The 16,760-nt window shown below is 43.9% G+C and overlaps 1 protein-coding gene and 1 long non-coding RNA gene across 4 annotated transcripts in view; one reads left to right on the forward strand and one right to left on the reverse strand.

Annotated features, from left to right (window-relative positions):
- Positions 1–4,915: 4,915 nt before the first annotated feature.
- On the reverse strand, positions 4,916–9,173 carry LOC119531658. Of its 2 annotated transcripts, none has more exons than XR_005216373.1 (3): positions 8,662–9,173; positions 5,553–5,674; positions 4,916–4,975 (listed from the first exon to the last, which is right to left on the reverse strand). It is a non-coding gene; the product is annotated as an uncharacterized LOC119531658 (long non-coding RNA). The 2 variants fall into 2 exon arrangements; XR_005216372.1 differs by having other exon boundaries at positions 5,553–5,690.
- Positions 9,174–9,305: 132 nt separating this feature from the next.
- ZNF592 (zinc finger protein 592) overlaps positions 9,306–16,760 on the forward strand; it is a 57,673-nt gene continuing 50,218 nt past the window's right edge. For both annotated transcript variants that reach the window (XM_037833118.1, XM_037833120.1), the window contains exon 1: positions 9,306–9,378. The gene's annotated coding sequence lies outside the window, so the exon portion shown is untranslated. The remainder of the gene's footprint in view (positions 9,379–16,760) is intronic.

A 16,760-nucleotide genomic window follows, 5' to 3' on the forward strand; every position in this document is an offset into this window, starting at 1 on the left:
TTATGAAAATGCATTCAACCTCAGCTTTTTGAAAAAGCAAGAAAATTTAACTTCAGATTTTCAAAAAGCTAGGACAATTTTTAAAATTAAATTTCAATTTCTAATAAAATTTTTTTATTTTTAAATAAAAGTAGCTTAAAGAGCAAGAAAATGATAAATAAGATTAAGCATTGTGAGTCTTCTGAGATGGGGGATATATATATATATGTTATTGTAATTTCTAGCTTTTGAGGTGATAAATAAAAAGCAATAAATAAAAAGAGGGCCATACATACATGGGCCAATGACTGTAATATAATGAACCATGGATTATGTTTAATCCAATTCTGTATACCTGAAGTCTAAGATGTAAAAGTATATGGCCTGATACATGCAATTCAGAGGTGCCTATAGGATATACCAATAGTATACAAGAGGGAGCTGGAGGAAGATGCTATCCCATTCCTGGAAAGGTCAGTGAAGCTTGACCAAAGAGGTGACAGTTATTGGATTTAGTAGAGTAAGTAGAGGGTTGCCAAATTTGGGAGGAGGCAGAGGGGACGGGAGGGCATTCCAGCATGGGCAAAGGTACAGAAGTGAGAAGCAACGTGGCATGATCAATAAACTTCAGGCAATTTGTGTTGGTAGAAAAGGAGCATGAGAGAGGTAGCGGCAAGGGGTGGATCCAGAAGATAAGGGATCAAGATAAGGAGTTTAAATATTATTCCACATTATAGGCAACCGAGAGCATTGACACATTTTAAGAAGGGTACTGAAAGGATGTGTTTCAGGAAGATTCTCACAGCAGAGTGGAGGACCAACTGGAGAATGCTGGGGGCAGGAAGATCAATTAAGATATTACAGTCTTAGTCAAGATGAGATACTGAGGGCCTAATTTACGTTGAAGCTCTGGTGTGTGTGGGTATGTGTGGTTTAAATCAAGAAGCCTTTAAGAGGTAGAAAGAGCAGAATTTTATTTCCCTGCTTTCCTGTGTTTTCTTTCTAGCACTTATCACTATATGATGTATTTACTTATATATTGTCTGTGTTCCCCCAACCAGAGTATAAACTCCATGAAAGCAAGGATATTAATTCTGTTCCCTCCTAAATCCCCAGAGCTTAACAGTTCCAGGCACCTGATACACTAAATAATTATTTGTTGAGTGAATCAAGTTTAGCTAGGAAGGAAAAATGTAGGGTAACAGCCAACAGGGGAGGAATTTCCAATGTTCCAGTCAAATTTCATTCATTCATATCTCCTAATAATTTCTTTTCTCGCTCAGACTCCAATTCAATGTTTGACCAAACAATAAAATGTTCCCACTTCTGGCCTTTATCCTCATCTCATGAGTTAATCTTTTTTGACTCCTCAACCTATTCTATCTGCTACTTTAGTTACCTCTACTTTTTAGCTTCATAAATGGTGGCTTCCCAGATTTTTTTAAGCTCTAAGGCCATATGCCTAGACAGTCTTCAAACTGTTATATAACCACATAGCCGCTGGATGCTCTACCTTTGCCCCTGCAGATCCACTCTCCACCCTTCTCCACTCTGCTCTAGGCCTCCAAAGGGTGACCTCAAGGACAGTATCACCCTGCACTTAGGCCTCCTGTTGAGTTCAGACAGTGGGAGGAAGCTGCATACTATCCAAGGGCAGGAGAAACAGGTGGGAGTATTTATTCCCCTTGTTCCCTCCTTGCTCTGTTGGCAGTGGCTGTGTTCCTCTAAGCTCCTGTTGACTCTTGCTCTCCTACATCTACTGCTCCCACCAAGAACTGGTAACTGTTCAATCTCTTTGCCCCTTCAGGCCCACGGTTAACAATGGCTCCCCAGCAGTTGCTAGTTTTGGGGTGCTTCACCATCCGTTGTTGATTTCCTTCAATACTGCCCACATCTTTGTACATAGTCCCTTCATCGTTAACTCTTTTCAGTTACACAGTTCGAATGGGCCATCTGTTTCCTGCTGATCTTGGCTGATAGAAAAGCAAAAATACAAAATTGTATCTTTCTTTTAAATTGACATATGATTCACATGCCATACAATTTGCCCTTTTAAACTAAATTAAAATTAAAACTAAAATTCAATTTACTCATGTAAATTGTATTTTTTTATTTAATATGTAATCAAATGTTTTCCAAGTTACTCTACTGCCTGCATACTCTGCAAATTAAGTTACACGATGTTGCACACCATAAGTTACTTAACCATTTATTGTGTTTCCAGATTTTCACTATCATGAATAAGGCTACAGTAAAAATTGTTGTTTGTGTGGACTTTCTCTTTTGGGGAGATTATTTCTCAAGAAAAAGTTTCTAGGAGTCATATTGATGAGTCAAAAGAGAGCCACAACTCTATTAAGGCTTTTCAGAAATACTGTCAAATGGCTTTTTAAAGGGATTATAACTATTTATACTGCCACAGCTTTCTCTGAATTTACCAATTTTATCATCTCATTAGCATTGGAAAGGGTATACATATATATTTGCTAATATGGTAGATGGTATTATCATTTGAATGTTTATGATAGCCATACCAATAAGACTTTTAAAGACATTTTTAGCTAAAAGGGGATGGGGGGACAGTGATTTTGAGGGGACAGTGTTCTAGTTTGCTAATGCTGCCAGAATGCAAAACACCAGAAATGGATTGGCTTTTATAAAAGGCGGTTTATTTTGTTACAAGGTTACAGTCTTAAGGCTATAAAGTGTCCATTGACAAAGGGTATCTTCACTGGAGAAAGGCCAGTGGCATCAGGAAAACCTCTGTTAGCTGGGAAGGCATGAGGCTGGCGTCGGCTTGATTCCAGGTTATGTTTCAAAATGGCTTTCTCCAAAATGTCTGCGCCAGATTCCAAGGGACATCTCCAAAATGTCTGTCTCAGCTCCAGCTAGCTGTGAGCTCCTTCTGTCTGAGCTTGTATAGTGCTCCAGCAAACTAAACAAGGCCCATGCATATGGGCGGGGCCACGCCTCCATGGAAACTATCCAATCAGTTATCACCTACGGTTGGGTGGGTCACATCTCCATGGTCACTGAACCAATAGGTTCCAACCCAATCCACATTAATATGTCTGCCCCCACAAGAATGCGTTAAAGAATATGGCTTTTTCTGGAGGACATACTATATACAAACTGGCACAGACGGGGAACAGAGGTCAAAGGATTTGTTGTCCAACATTCCTCCTTCTCCATCTAGCATCTTCATGCTGTTTACAAGTCAGGTTTCCTCTATTCAGTGTCTTCTTCACCATTGCTTCTTCAGTGTCTAGCATGGTACCCAGCATTGTCCTGAATATCAACAAATGTTTATGAAATGGAGAAATGATGGAAGAAGAATATTGAGGTGTATGTGGAAGGAATTGGTCATACTTTGTCTACATGCATTAACTTCTCCCCTTTTAATCAACTCTCTGGAGTCAGTGCTTTCCATTCCCTCCAAATAAACATATTGACTACTGCCTGTGGCCTGCTGAATGCTTTTGGCTAGTGATTTACTCTCTGGAATACCTACACACTTCTTCCTACCTGCTGAGGTAGATGCCTAATAAGAGTCTGTTGTGTTTGGTTCCAAACCTATTTATGACAGCTATATGCCAGAGTGTAATTAATGTAATTAGAATTACATAAACTGATGAAATGTAATCATGAAAAGAGTTGCTTCTATGAAATGTCAGTTGAATGCTCTGGAAATACTAACTAAAGGTCAGTTGAAAATTACCGTCAAACCAGATGTGGGTGAGACAACCACAAAGGATTTTTTTTTCTTTTTTTTAGAACAAGAATCAACTTATATTGTTTTATAAAAGGTTTTAAGTGGTTGGTCAATTTTAAAGAAACATTGGAAGCATAGAAAATGCATCATGGATACGATTTATGTTAGAAAACAGCTCAAAAACTCTAATCAGAACTTTTGCTCAAAGAAAAGGTTTGGCCCCACATCCAAAGATTGGCAATTAAGTGTTCTTTATAGGTTTTACATTAAAATGAAATCTTTAAGGTATGTATTTATGATTTGTTATGATTCATCTGCCTCAATATACTTTTTCAATTTACCAACCAGCTATTGGGCCAGATATAATTTGTTGGGGTGGAGGTAAATACTTCCCCCAATCTTTGTCTTTTAATAGAAGGGCAGAATTTGCCCTGCTTATTTTTACCACAACTCACTCCAGAAGGAGTGACACCTAACTGGTGAATTTGGATCTGGCTAACCTCAGAGAGCACAATCTTCTCTAGTCAGATGCAGTTAAGGTTGCTAGGCCTCTGAAAATTGGAGTGTGGTTAAGTGTGGAGGATGGGATAATTTTAATTCAGAGGAATAATATTAAAAAGCCTACAGGCCACCATTCAAGCCACATTCTTCAGTTCAGCTTCACAGATAAAAACAGTTGATATTTCCTTTTCTTTATAGGTTCCAATCTTATAAGAAAGGGATGATATTTATTGCCACTATAAAACTCCAACAGTGTTGGATATGATGGCTTCTGTGTATTGTGAAATTAAGGTAACTGTCACAATTAATATAAATTGTTTTCATTTTAATTTTGGTCCATGATTCTGTTTATTCTTTTCAAATAAAAAGTTCTCTCTTGTTTGCAGGCAGTAGTCCAGTCTTCCTTGACATTTGTTTCAGTTTGCTAAAGCTGCTGGAATGCAACATACCAGAAATGTGTTGGCTTTTACAATGGGGATTTATTAACTTACAATTTACAGTTCTTAAGCCGTGAAAATATCCAATTCAAGGCATCAACAGAATGATATCTGGACTCTGAAGAAAGGCTGCCAGCATCTGGGACACCTCTGTCATATGGGAAGGCACATGGTTGGTGTCTGCTGGTCCTTTGTTTTCAGGTTTCATTGCTTCCAGCTTCTGGCTTCAGTGTCTTCCTCTCTAAGCTCCTCCAGGGGCTTTTTCTCTGTGGGCTTCTCTTAATTTCATCTCTTAGCTTCTCTTAGCTCTCTGGGCTTTTTCTGTCTTTCATACTCTCACAAAGGACTGCAGTAAAAAGATCAAGACCCACCTTGAATGGGGTGGGTCACATTTCAATTGAAATAACTTAACCAAAAGGTCCCACCTACAATAGGTCTGCACCCACAGGAATGGATTAAAAGAACATAGCCTTTTCTGGGGTACATAACAGCTCCAAACTATCACAACATTCAATCCATATCTAAAGCTGGATAAAGGAGAAACAAATGTATGGCTCCAGAGAAAGACTGATAATAGGAAATATTACTGAGAAAGGAAGAGAAACCAAAACATGACTCCTGCCAAACCTTCCACCTCCTCCCCACCACATCCTGGGAGAGACTTGCCTGTCCTGTTAATTTCTGGGATATGTAAACATGGCAAGCTTGATGTCACAGACTGCATGCCTACTCAAAATTAGAACTGCAAACATAGCAGGGAATGGTCTAGCCTCTTTTCATTGTCCTTTAAGGAAAGCTGTGACCTGATAGTGGGTCATAGAATCAAAGAAGTAGGTCCTGACTAGCATTTAAAAAGAAATAAAAATAATAAAGTTGAAAATATTAGCATGTATTTCATGGACTAAGGGTAACATTTCATGTACCTTTTGTTTCAGAGGTTCAGGAGCATGCATGTGTTGTCAGTTAAGATTCTGGGTTAAGGCACACATTTCTTCTTCCTTTAATTTTCACTCTGCTTATTTGCTTTCTCTCCAAAATTATGCTCCTTTTGAATAAAAAGCCTATTAATAAATAACCAGAGAAACAGGGGCCAATTCTCACTTTGTAAACAGCTGTGACGCAAAGCCTATTGCCCCGACCTCATTGCTCCTGAGTCAATCGAATGTCCAAATATCATTAGGATAGATGGGCTGAAATATAGAATCTCATTGGTTCTAAATAGGTATAGGAAAATTTATTTCAAAATTTATCACCTGCACAGTTCACACAAAGTACAAAGGATTCAGCTTAGTGTTCGGGACAATTTTTGGTATAGCCCTACCTTTCCTTTCCAGGGTGATTCCCCCACTGTTCTAAATGAAACTCGTGCTCTAGTCAAACTGACCATATGGCATTCCTGAATGTACCATCCATTTCTCATTTTTGTGCTGATTGTACTGCTCCTTCTACCTGGGACAGCCTCTCACCTAACCTATCTCTGCTTGCCAAAGTACATTTCCAGTTTCCATTCCTGATTCCTAATCTCCCTTTCCTTCAACTCCATAAACAGTCTTTTTAAAAAATATCTTTCTTATAAAAACTTTTTTAAACTTAATACTTCACATTTTACTGAATACTTCATACTTTAATACTCAAAATGCCATATCCCCTGATTTCAAGAGAAATATAAATGCACTGTGAAAATAAGAAAATGCATAAGTCACTGAAGAAAATGAAAATCCCCATTTTATCTATGCATGCTACATATTTATGTATATTAGTGTATTACAAACTGGTATGTCATCTTATAATTTATTTTTAAATTATGAGTATTTCCTATGTCAAATATTTATCTTCAACATGATTTTTTACTACAAATGTACCATAACTTATTTAACAGTCTTATAACATTGGGCATTTTGCTTGTTTACATTTATGGTACAGTATTTTGGGAGTATAAACAGGGTGGTATTCATGGTATGATGATAAATTTCCTAAAAGAACACAATAGATTATTTTTTAGAAACAGGAAATTGGGACCAGAGATAATTAAGAGAAATGTAAATTCCCCCAAGAATCTTTGGAGATATTGGTAGGTGTTTAGTTTGCTAGGCTGCTCAAAGCAGATACCGTGAAATGTGTTGGCTTTAACAATGGGAATTTATTAGCCTACAAGCTTACAGTTTTGAGGCTGAGAAAAATGTCCAAATCAAGGCATCATTAAGGTGATGCTTTCTTCCTGAAGACTGGCTGCCGGTGATCCTTGGCTCCTCTGCCCCATGGCAAGGCACAAAGCAGCATCTGCTGGTCTTTCCCTTCTCTTCTGGATTTTATGGCTTTCAGCTTCTGTGACTTTCCCTCTCCATGTAAATTTCATTCTCTTATAAAGGACTCTAGTACGAGGATTAAGACCCACCCTGGGCCACATCTTAAGTAAAGTAACCTCATCAAAAGATCCTACTTACAATAGGTTTATACCCACAGGAATGGATTAGCTTTAAGAACATGATTTTCTGAGGTTCATACAGTTCCAAATCACCACAGTAGGTATGCTGGGTGTGCCAGTTTGAATGTATTATGTCCCCCAGAAAAGGCCATATTCTTTGATGCAATCTTGTGGGGCAGATATTTTAATGCTGATTATATTGGAATTCTTTGAGTGTTTCCATGGAGATGTGCCCCACCCAACTATAGGTGATATCTCTGATTGGATAATTTCCATGGAGGTGTTGGCCCGCCCATTGGGTGGGTCTGAATTAAATTACTGTGCACTATATAAGATCAGACAGAAGAAGCCAGCTTGCTACAGCCAAGAGGGACACTGCAGATGAGAGACAGTTTGAAGACAGCCGTTGAAAGCAGACTCTTGCTCCAGAGAAGCTGAGAGAGGACAAATATCCCAACTGCAACTAAGAGTGACATTTTTGAGGAACTGCAGCCCAGAGAGGAATGTCCTGGGAGAAAGCCATTTTGAAACCAGAACTCTGGAGCAGACGCTAGCCACGTGCCTTCCCAGCTAACAGAGGTTTTCCGGACACCATTGGCCATCTGCCAGTGAAGGTACCTGATTGCTGATGTGTTACCTTGGACATTTTATGGCTTTAAGACTGTAACTGTGTAACCAAATAAACCCCCTTTATAAAAGCCAATCCATTTCTGGTGTTTTGCATTCCGGCAGCATTGGCAAACTAGAATACCAGGTTTCCACTTTTAGTGGCATTTAAGTTTTAAAGGCCAATGACTCCAGCAGGCCTATGGTGAACCTGGGGGCCATCCAGGCAGCTGATCCAGGAAAAATAGGCAGGGCTGATTTACATACCCTTAAAACCTTTCAGTATGCATGCCTACCCACCTGAAAATATTTCTAACTTTATGCGTCCTTTAAATTTTGTAGGAAGAGGTATACCTCTTTTCTGCCTTTTCCCTCCTCCCCACTCCCATCTACTTTTCCTTTTCTGGGATCTTGTACCATTAACCGTCCCATCTCTTATCTCTCATTCTCCCTTGTCAGCTCCCCTATTTGTCATCTCCCCTCAAACTGAAAACAACAACAACAACTCTCTCCTTTACTCTTACTATCCCTTAAGTTACAGGCCTACTTTCTCCTCCCTTTCACTGCTAAACTTCGGGAAAGAATCATCACCCTTGACTGCCTTCATTGCTTCATCACCAACATACTCCTTTACATAAGTGCTGGCCTGGAAGCCTGGCACACGGCAGGTCCTTGCACCTCTTTTGCAAATTGGCATCTCTTTCCCTAGGTCTTCAGAAGGAATTCCTCCATACTTAGCAGTGGGTGCTCACCAGGGCCTGGCCTTCTACATCTTGATCTCTTTTCCACCATGATGTTGCAGACACCCCTGCCTGGTTCTTGGGAGGTCCTGCTGGGCACTCTTCTGGCTCCCACCTCTCACCCTGCACAGTCATGGCATCCCCAGTAACTCTGAGAGATCTCCCAGCGTACCCCTGGAAAGCAACCGTGGCCAGTCCTCCCACTCCTTTTGCCGCGTGTCCCACCGTTACCCCTGAGGCAATAACTCAGAGCGTCCGCACCTCCAAGCCGGCGTGAATGTCCTTATATCCAGCAATGACCGAAAGGTTAGCGCGTAACTACTAAGCGCCAGGCCCAGGCCAACTCTGCCTTCTCTGACTTAGCCTTTTACTAGGCCCCACTACGTGCCGGATCTAAGTGCTGAGGACGCGGTACCGGCTCCAGAGGCGCTCGCAGTCCGCTGGGGCAACACAGCCACGTCGGCAGATCGGGTCCCCCTAGTGGGCGACCTCGGCCCCTCCCGAAGCCCCCTGCCCGGGAGGCGCGTCAGAAGGAGAGTGGCCCAGGTCGCAGGGAGCGGCCGCCCCGCTAGCGGGCAGGGATCTTGGCCGGGCTGGCGGGCTCCGGGAGCCGGGGTCGGGGGTCCAGCCCTCCGCGGCGCCGCCCCGCCCGCCGCGGCCGCCCCCCGGCTCTCGCAGCGCAGCTAGCCTCGGGCAGGAGGAGAGAGGCCGGGCCCAGGCCGGGGCAGCCCCTCAGCCGCACCGCCCTGGGCCTGTGCCCAGGTCCGAGTCGCCTTCCGCCTACCCCTTCAACGCCACCCCCCCCCGCCCGCGGCCCCAGCCAGGTCCCGCCGCCAGGCCGGCTCCCGCCCCCGCTCCGCCCCCGGAGCCGCAGCCCCGCCCGCCACCGCCGTCGCCATGTTGTGGCTCCCGCAGCCGGCGCTGGGGACGCGCGCGGCCGAGCTCGGGGCCTGCAGTCGCCGCCGCCACCGCCTTCAGGTAAGTGCCCCCCGCGGACCGGGCCGGGCGGGGCTGCGGGCCGGGGCAGTCGCCTGGACGTCTCAGCCAGAGCAGTTGCTGAGCGGGGCCGGGACCGAGCCAGCGCCCGCGCCGCGGCCCGGCCCTGCAGCCAGGCGGACCCTGCCCGCCGCCCGAGGCGGCAGCCACTTCCCCAGACCGCCGCCTGGCGGGCCCCGGCCGCCACCCCACCCCGCCCCCGGCAGACTGGCTGCCTGCCCCTTCCGCCGCCGCGACCCGCCGCTCCCTGGCCGGACGGGCGAGCACGCTGCTGTCCTCCCCGCGCGGGACGGGCGGTCGTCCTCGGCGACAGCCCGCGGCCCCCCGCCCGGGCACGGATAACGGTGCCGCTCTCTTCAGCCCGGACGCCCTGTCACCCCGGCGTTCCCCTCCGCCGCGAGAGCTGGCGCCGTCATGGGGTAGACATTTCGGGGATCGACCTTCTGAGGCGCTCCTCAATCCTTTCCCAGTCCCCCCCTTCCCCCAAGTTCCGACACGGGGAAGGTTTCTCCTGGAGTCGGCAGGTACTCTTGCTCTCGAGTTGGGGGCTTCAGGGGGTGACCAGGCCTGTTCATCAGGGTGGAAATAGTCTCTCAGCAGGGGCTCTTCCTGCCAACCTGGGAGGTAAGGCTCAATATTATCCGAGCGAGGACAGGGGAGCGTCTGCTGGACAGATGGCCTTCTGGCCTTGGAGCAGCCCGTTTGATGGGGGAGGGGCCCATATGACCTCAGGTATGCCTGCTGCTGAGAACCCCAGGATTATTGGAGCTGTTCGGAGATTTTAAACCATTTTTGAGTAGGCCAGAGATGGCATTAAAAGTCCTGTAATGGAATAAATCCACGGGCTCACCCAGGGAAGAAAGTCTGGCGCCCCAGGACTAGCCTAGATTAGGACTGGCAGTAGGGGAATAGGACTTGGAGAGTAAGATGGTATCTGGCTTAAGGTTGGCCCACTTGCCTTTAGTTCTGTTTTCCTATAGGGCCTGAAGGGAGCTTCAGTCAGTGTGTCCAGTGTGGCTGAGCACACAGGATGTGGACAGGTGTTTCGCCTGGTCGGTGCTTTGGGAGATTTCAGGGGTCTGTTTCCTCAACCTCACAGGTACATTACACCGTGAAAGAAAGGAGAAAGTATCGTACTAGTGCACGTATTTTGATCGTTCTCCAACTTTTCCATTGCATGCGGCTTTGATTAATTAGTAAATTAGTAAAATTTTACTGAGCACTTATATGCACTGGGCTAGCTAGGTTTTGGGAGTATAGGGGTCAACCAGAAATACACCATGTTTTAGTTTGCAGAGCTCACAGCTTAGTAGGAAAGTCCAATAATAAACAGGTTATCGTGAAAATGTATTCAACAACAAATACTTGTCAACAAAATAAGTGCCAGGTGTTATTAGATGCTGTGAACAAAGGAAGCAAAAATAACTGCCCTTGTGGGGCTTTCTTTCCAGTGGAGGGAAAATAAATAAATAAAATATCTAACAAGAAATAGAGTGTTAAAAAGTGTGAAGTGCCAAGGCGAATAAGAAAAAAGCAGAGAAAAGGGACATGAGGTATCAAGATAGGGGGTTAATTTACATTAACTGGCCAGGGAAGGCTTCCTGAGAAGGTATCTTTTGAATAAAGCCTTGAAGGAAGTGATAAACTAATCATTTGAAACAGTGATGGTTGCAAGGACAGAAAGATGGAGAGTGGTGAGAAAATGGGTCATGATTTGGGTTGGGGGCTCAGGGAAGACTTCCCTGAGGAAGTGACGTTTTAGGCTGACACCTGAAGGAGGGTTAAGAGTTAACCATGTGTGGAGCAGTTCAGGCCTTGGCAAGCTGGAGGAAGTGAAAGAGGCCTGTGTGGCTGGAGGGGGACAGGAATTGGGGGAGATAAGTCGGTGGAGAGGTGGTCTGGGTCAGGGGCCCTTGGAGGCATTGGAGATGGAATGCCTTCTCCCTTTGAATTTGGAGTATATCCCCAGTGTGATTAGGAACCTTTGAAGGGTTTTAAACTGGCCAGTGACTGATGACATTTACATTTTAAAAGGTCTCTGGCCACTATGTGAGGAATGGGTTTGAGATAAGCAGGTAAAGCTAGGCTTTCTTTTATTGAATGGCCTAACTACCAGATCTGTTTGGGAAAGCCTCAAAGCTGTCTCAGGGGAGATCTTTTTCCTCAGGGAGTCCTTTGCCCAGCTTTTAGGAACAGAAAGGAAAATAAGTTAGTATTTACGGAGTGCCTGCTAAGTAGGAGAACCAATTTTAGAGAATTTTGCATGCATTATCATAGTTAACTTATCACCCTGTACACCCTAAGGGAAAGGGTTTATTATACCCATTTTACAGATAACAATACAAGCCTAAAGGGGACAGATGATCCATCTAGATTCAAACCCAAGACTGTCTGATTCTCGAACCTACTGACTCTGGAGCCATACTTACGGAGTTTGCATTTTGCTTTTGCCACTTGCTAACTGAATGATCTTGGGCTACTTAACCTTTCTTGTGTCTCAGTTTTCTCATCTATAAAATGTAGATAAAAGTACCTACTTCATAGGGTTGTTCTGAGGATAAAATCATCTAGCCCATATTAAGATTTAGCACTTAGCTCAAATATTAGTTGCTATTGTTATTTAAAATTTTTCAACATCCATGCTGCCTCAGTCATATGGTCATTTTGGACCCCTTAAATTTTGTGCAACTCTCTTTTTCTCTCAGCCTTCTCCCCTAAATAACCTAATGTAATCAATCATGTAATCAATCATTCAACATCAATCATTCAACATCAATTAAACTTCCATTTCATGCTTGACCCGTTGTTAGCATTTGTGGATACAAAATGAATAGGTTCCTGCTCTCCAGGATCTCAGACATTTAAAAGGATGAGCTACAATGTACTTGACAAGTTCTCTAACACAATTGTGTGTGGTCAAAGAGCTGTTGGGAACGTTAAGAACTAAATGCCTGGGGAAGTAGAGAAGGCTTCAGGGAGGAGGAGACTTTGGAACTGGGCTTTGGAGGAAGAATAGGAGTTTTACAGGCAAATAAGATTGAGCAAAGGACATTTTAGGAAAAGGGACCAGTATGTGTGAAATCCTAGAGCCGTAAGAGAGCTAGGGTTATCTGGGGATAAAGCTGGAAAGCTGGATTGGGGCTGTGAAAGGCAGGACTAGGAGTTTAGATTTCATTCTGTAAACTATGGGGAGCTACCAGAAAGTATTATATACATCAACTACATTCCATTATGGGGGTTGCAGTTAAGAGAGTAGAGGCAGAGATCATTCCGAGGCAGCTTTATTTTGGCGGGATCACTATACTGCAGAGTCTTTTTCTCAGCTTCATAGAACAGAAATTCCGTTTTGTAGGGCAGTCGGAACTGATTGGGCCCAGGAAGACTGACGCACTAACCAAACTTGGAAGGGACTGAAGCGTAAACTCAGGGTATTAACTGACCATGAGAAATGAAACTGCAGAACGACAGATGTTTCTGTCCTCTGGCCATTGCCCCCTCACTTCTCAGGGCTGGGACATACTAACAAACTCTTACTCCTCAATTCCTGTTTGTTTTTCTCAGGCTCTATGAAAACTAACCCTTTCTGTTAACATGGTCTTTCCTCAAACACCACATAGTGTAGTTGACAACAATTATTGATGGAATAAATGATTCTATATCATTTGGGTGGGATCCTGTGCTTGTGAAACTTAAGGAAGAGGAGGAATAATGTCTTTAGAAATAAGTTGTGGGAAAAGGGGGTTTCCTAGAGTTGGGTTAATGGAGAAGGTATGCAGATTCTGAGGGGTGTGAGTAATTTTGTGGCTAAGGATGGTTGTGGGCAGAACGGTAGAGGTTGTTCCGAGAGCAGAGGTCCGTGAACTCTTGGAGGGGCTGGGGGCTTCGGGTTGTACTTGAAAAGGAGAGATGGATTTAGAATCTTCATCTTCCCTATGCATTGGAGACAGAGAAGAAAGTAATAGCCTCTGCTTTCAACTTAGCCTGGTCATGGTGAGCTTTCCTGTTAAATTGGAATCTTCATGAGGTTAGGCCTTCACACTTTTTTCTGCTTCTGCAATACTGGACCTTCTGGAGCTATGAGTCTGTACTTTTCTACAGTGAAAAATAAAATCCAGAGAGTAACCTAGATTGTGGATTAATTATTTTTAAAAACTGTAAAAATAATTACACAAGAAATATGTATTTGTGTAGAAAATTTAGGAAATACAGATAGATATAAAAAGGAAATAAAACTCACTGATCTTACAACCTAGAGTATTTGAATTAGACCTTTATACCCATCTTTATATGTATTCTGTTTTTATTTTCCTACAAAAATAGGAACATACTGAGTAGAAGAGAGTTCTAATGTTAACTTCTGTGAGGCAGAGCAATTGCATGTACCTCAGATCTGTGTGTGTTTCCATTTGTGGGCATCTGGTCCAATGTCCTCCCCCTTCTTCCTCTAGCAATATAGGATATGAAATCCATTGGCTAATAACTTTTGAGAAATGTTTCCAGGGAGTCACAGTGCTACTTCAGCCAACCATTTGCTTGTATGTGTGTGTTGAAATGACTTATCTGATTCTTTTTATGGCTCAAAGAAAAGTTAGTGAACGCCTTTCAAGTTTGATGTCACCACAGAATCATTCTTCAGAGCTGTCAGCATTTATGTGCTGTCTTCTCTCACTGTGTGACTGTGCAAGTCCCTTCTCTCCATTCCAGATTTTGAAGGTATTGTATCAAGAGGTAATGGTGGTCCCCTTTCTCTCATTAACATGCTCCAGGTGATGAAAAGGAGGATGTCTGTATATGTGATCTATTGTGGAAAGATTGCCATCACATATTGTCGAATGAGAAAAAGCATGTTTGCTAAACAGATAAACTCCTGACCTTGAATTGTTAGGTGTGAGGGGAAGGGAACCTGTATGACTTGAAGTTACGCTGTGAAAACACCAGAATGATTGCAGCTGCCTCAGAGATTTTGAAAAATTTTTGAGGTGGCATTAAGGATCTGCCACAAAAGTCAATCTATGGGTCCATCCAGAGAGGCAAGATCTACACTCCAGGTCTAACTCAGAATAGGTCTGCTTCCTTTCTACAGAAAAGAGTTCACTGTAAGATCTCCTTACCTTTGAGTGGTGGGATTGGGGTGGTTTTTGCTTTATTCTTTATATTTTTTCGATCATTTGAATTTTTCCGTGGATTTTTATCTTATCTTTACAGAAACAAATGGTAGATCTCTTTTCATTTTGGAAACAAGTATTCCATGCCCTAAAGCAAAAACTCAAACTGCCTAGAACTATAATCCTATAGTTCTAGGTGGGGTGGGGTGGGGGTGGGGGAATGCCGTAGGTGTGCAGTAGAGGTAGTTCTCCTGGACAGGTGAATTAGACCAGCACCTCTGACTGGGATCATCCCTAAATTCAGAGAGCCTGGGCTGCACCCAGCTGGGAGGAGCTGATGAGTAGAATGTGACTTGGCTTCTACAGTAGTTTCATTTGTTGGGTGTTTTCTTTAGGAGTGATCCTAAAGAAATCACTCCTTTTTGGGCATGACCTTGGACTTCCTCCCGTGGACCATGGTAGTCTCCTGCACATTGACATGGGGGATGCTAGAGCCTTGTCACAACCTGGGGATCATAGGATTGTAAAGAGAGGGGTTTCCTATGTGACAGTTAGCTTTGCATACATTCCTGGGGTTTCTTCCCTTCTAGGGGCTCAGCCCATCCTGGGGGGGCTGGGATAGGGGAACTGCTTCCACATCCAGTCTTTGGCCATAAGAACACTTTATGCACTCTGTCCTTGGCAACTGGAGCTGAACATGAGCCAGCGGAGTGGGCTGAGACTCCTCTTTTATTCTCGTGGTTTGCTGCAGTTTACAGCATTTTGCCCCTTTCTGCCAGTTCGGTTCCTGAAGTTGAAGTCATTCCTTTTCCCAGCCGAAGGGCTGAGCGAGACCAGAGGGAGAGGCCTCGAAGGTAGTTGTTCATGGTAACTGCAGCTCATCTCAGGACCATTCCAGTGCCTGAAAACACATCTGAGGCAGAGCTTTGGCATTTTCAGAGGAAAAGGGAGCCTAGGGGTGGGCCTGCTGTCCAGGTTCTGGTGGGGATGGCCCAGCCAGTGCTCTGGTCTGTGTGGGGAAAGGCTGCTCTCTGCCCTTTTCTGGTTAGACACACTCCAGACCTAAACTGAGATTGTAAAAACTGCTTCACTGCCTAATACTTCATTAAGGCTATAAATCTTCAGGCCCTTAAAAATGCTAGACAGGTGATTAATACAACCGTTATTCTTAATTAGAATATTTACTTGTATTTAAAACCCTGCAGAGCCCTTCTACAACTGGGCTGTCATTGATCAGTAATTTACAGTTGCAGATGAAAGGCCCACCCTGGGCCCAGCCCGGAGCTGGTTGCTCCTGTGGCATAAAAGAATCATGTGAGATGAACTTTGCCCTCAAGGAGCTGCCCCACTGAAAGCAGTTAGAGAACAATTTGCTTCCAGATCGGATATGTCTTGGGGTTTTTCTTTCTCTAGGTGGTGGTTAGTCTTGTACAGATCACCCCTCTGAAATGATTGGTGTTACCTCTGGGGAACATTCTCTGGTACCCAAAATGGACTGAATGGCCATTTGGGAGGAGGAAGAGGTGGTCTCCCCTTGACACTGCTTCCTTAAGTGCCTGTGCCCTTTAGGATAGTGCAGCTACCTACCCACAAAATATGTATCCCAGTGCCTGTCATTCCACCATTATAGTTCCATTCCTCTGAGTCTTGAAGGCTTTTGCATTTCCATCTTAGAGTCCTCTTCTTAAATGTATACACCTCTTGGGAGAGGTCAGACTCTTAGCAGTTCATCATCAAACAGTAGCTTTAATTACCAGGAATTAATTATGTCAACTGAGAGAAAGACTAGGATCCAGTTAGGCACTTGGGGGCAAGAGTGTCTGAAGGGAGGAAGGTAGCTGCATGGCAGGAGAGAAGGAAAGACAGCAAAAGAAACTCTCATACATAACAGTTTCTGCAAGCAGGTGCAGTTGAGTCTCCTCATTGCCAACCTTGCATCACCCTGGGTGGTTCTGCTCTCTGGGGCATAGGGTACAGCATGGGCTTGGGCTGCTGCAAAGGACTTTGAGGCAGAGGTACAATTTGAGCTGAGTCTTAAAGGGTTGGAAAGATTGTTTTCACCTTCATTTTAAAAATAATATATGTTGAGTTTAGAAAATTTTTGAATAATCCAGGGGAGAATAAATCTCTCACAATTCTAATACCTAATGATAGATGGCTGAGATGTATAGGTAGGAGGGAGTGATCCTTTTAAAATGTAAGTCAGGCATATCTACCCTAAGTCTTCCTGTAGCCTGTCACTTCAGAGTAAAAATCAAA

Source organism: Choloepus didactylus, chromosome 4 (genome assembly GCF_015220235.1).
Source record: "Choloepus didactylus isolate mChoDid1 chromosome 4, mChoDid1.pri, whole genome shotgun sequence".
NCBI classification, from domain to species: Eukaryota; Metazoa; Chordata; class Mammalia; order Pilosa; family Megalonychidae; genus Choloepus; species Choloepus didactylus.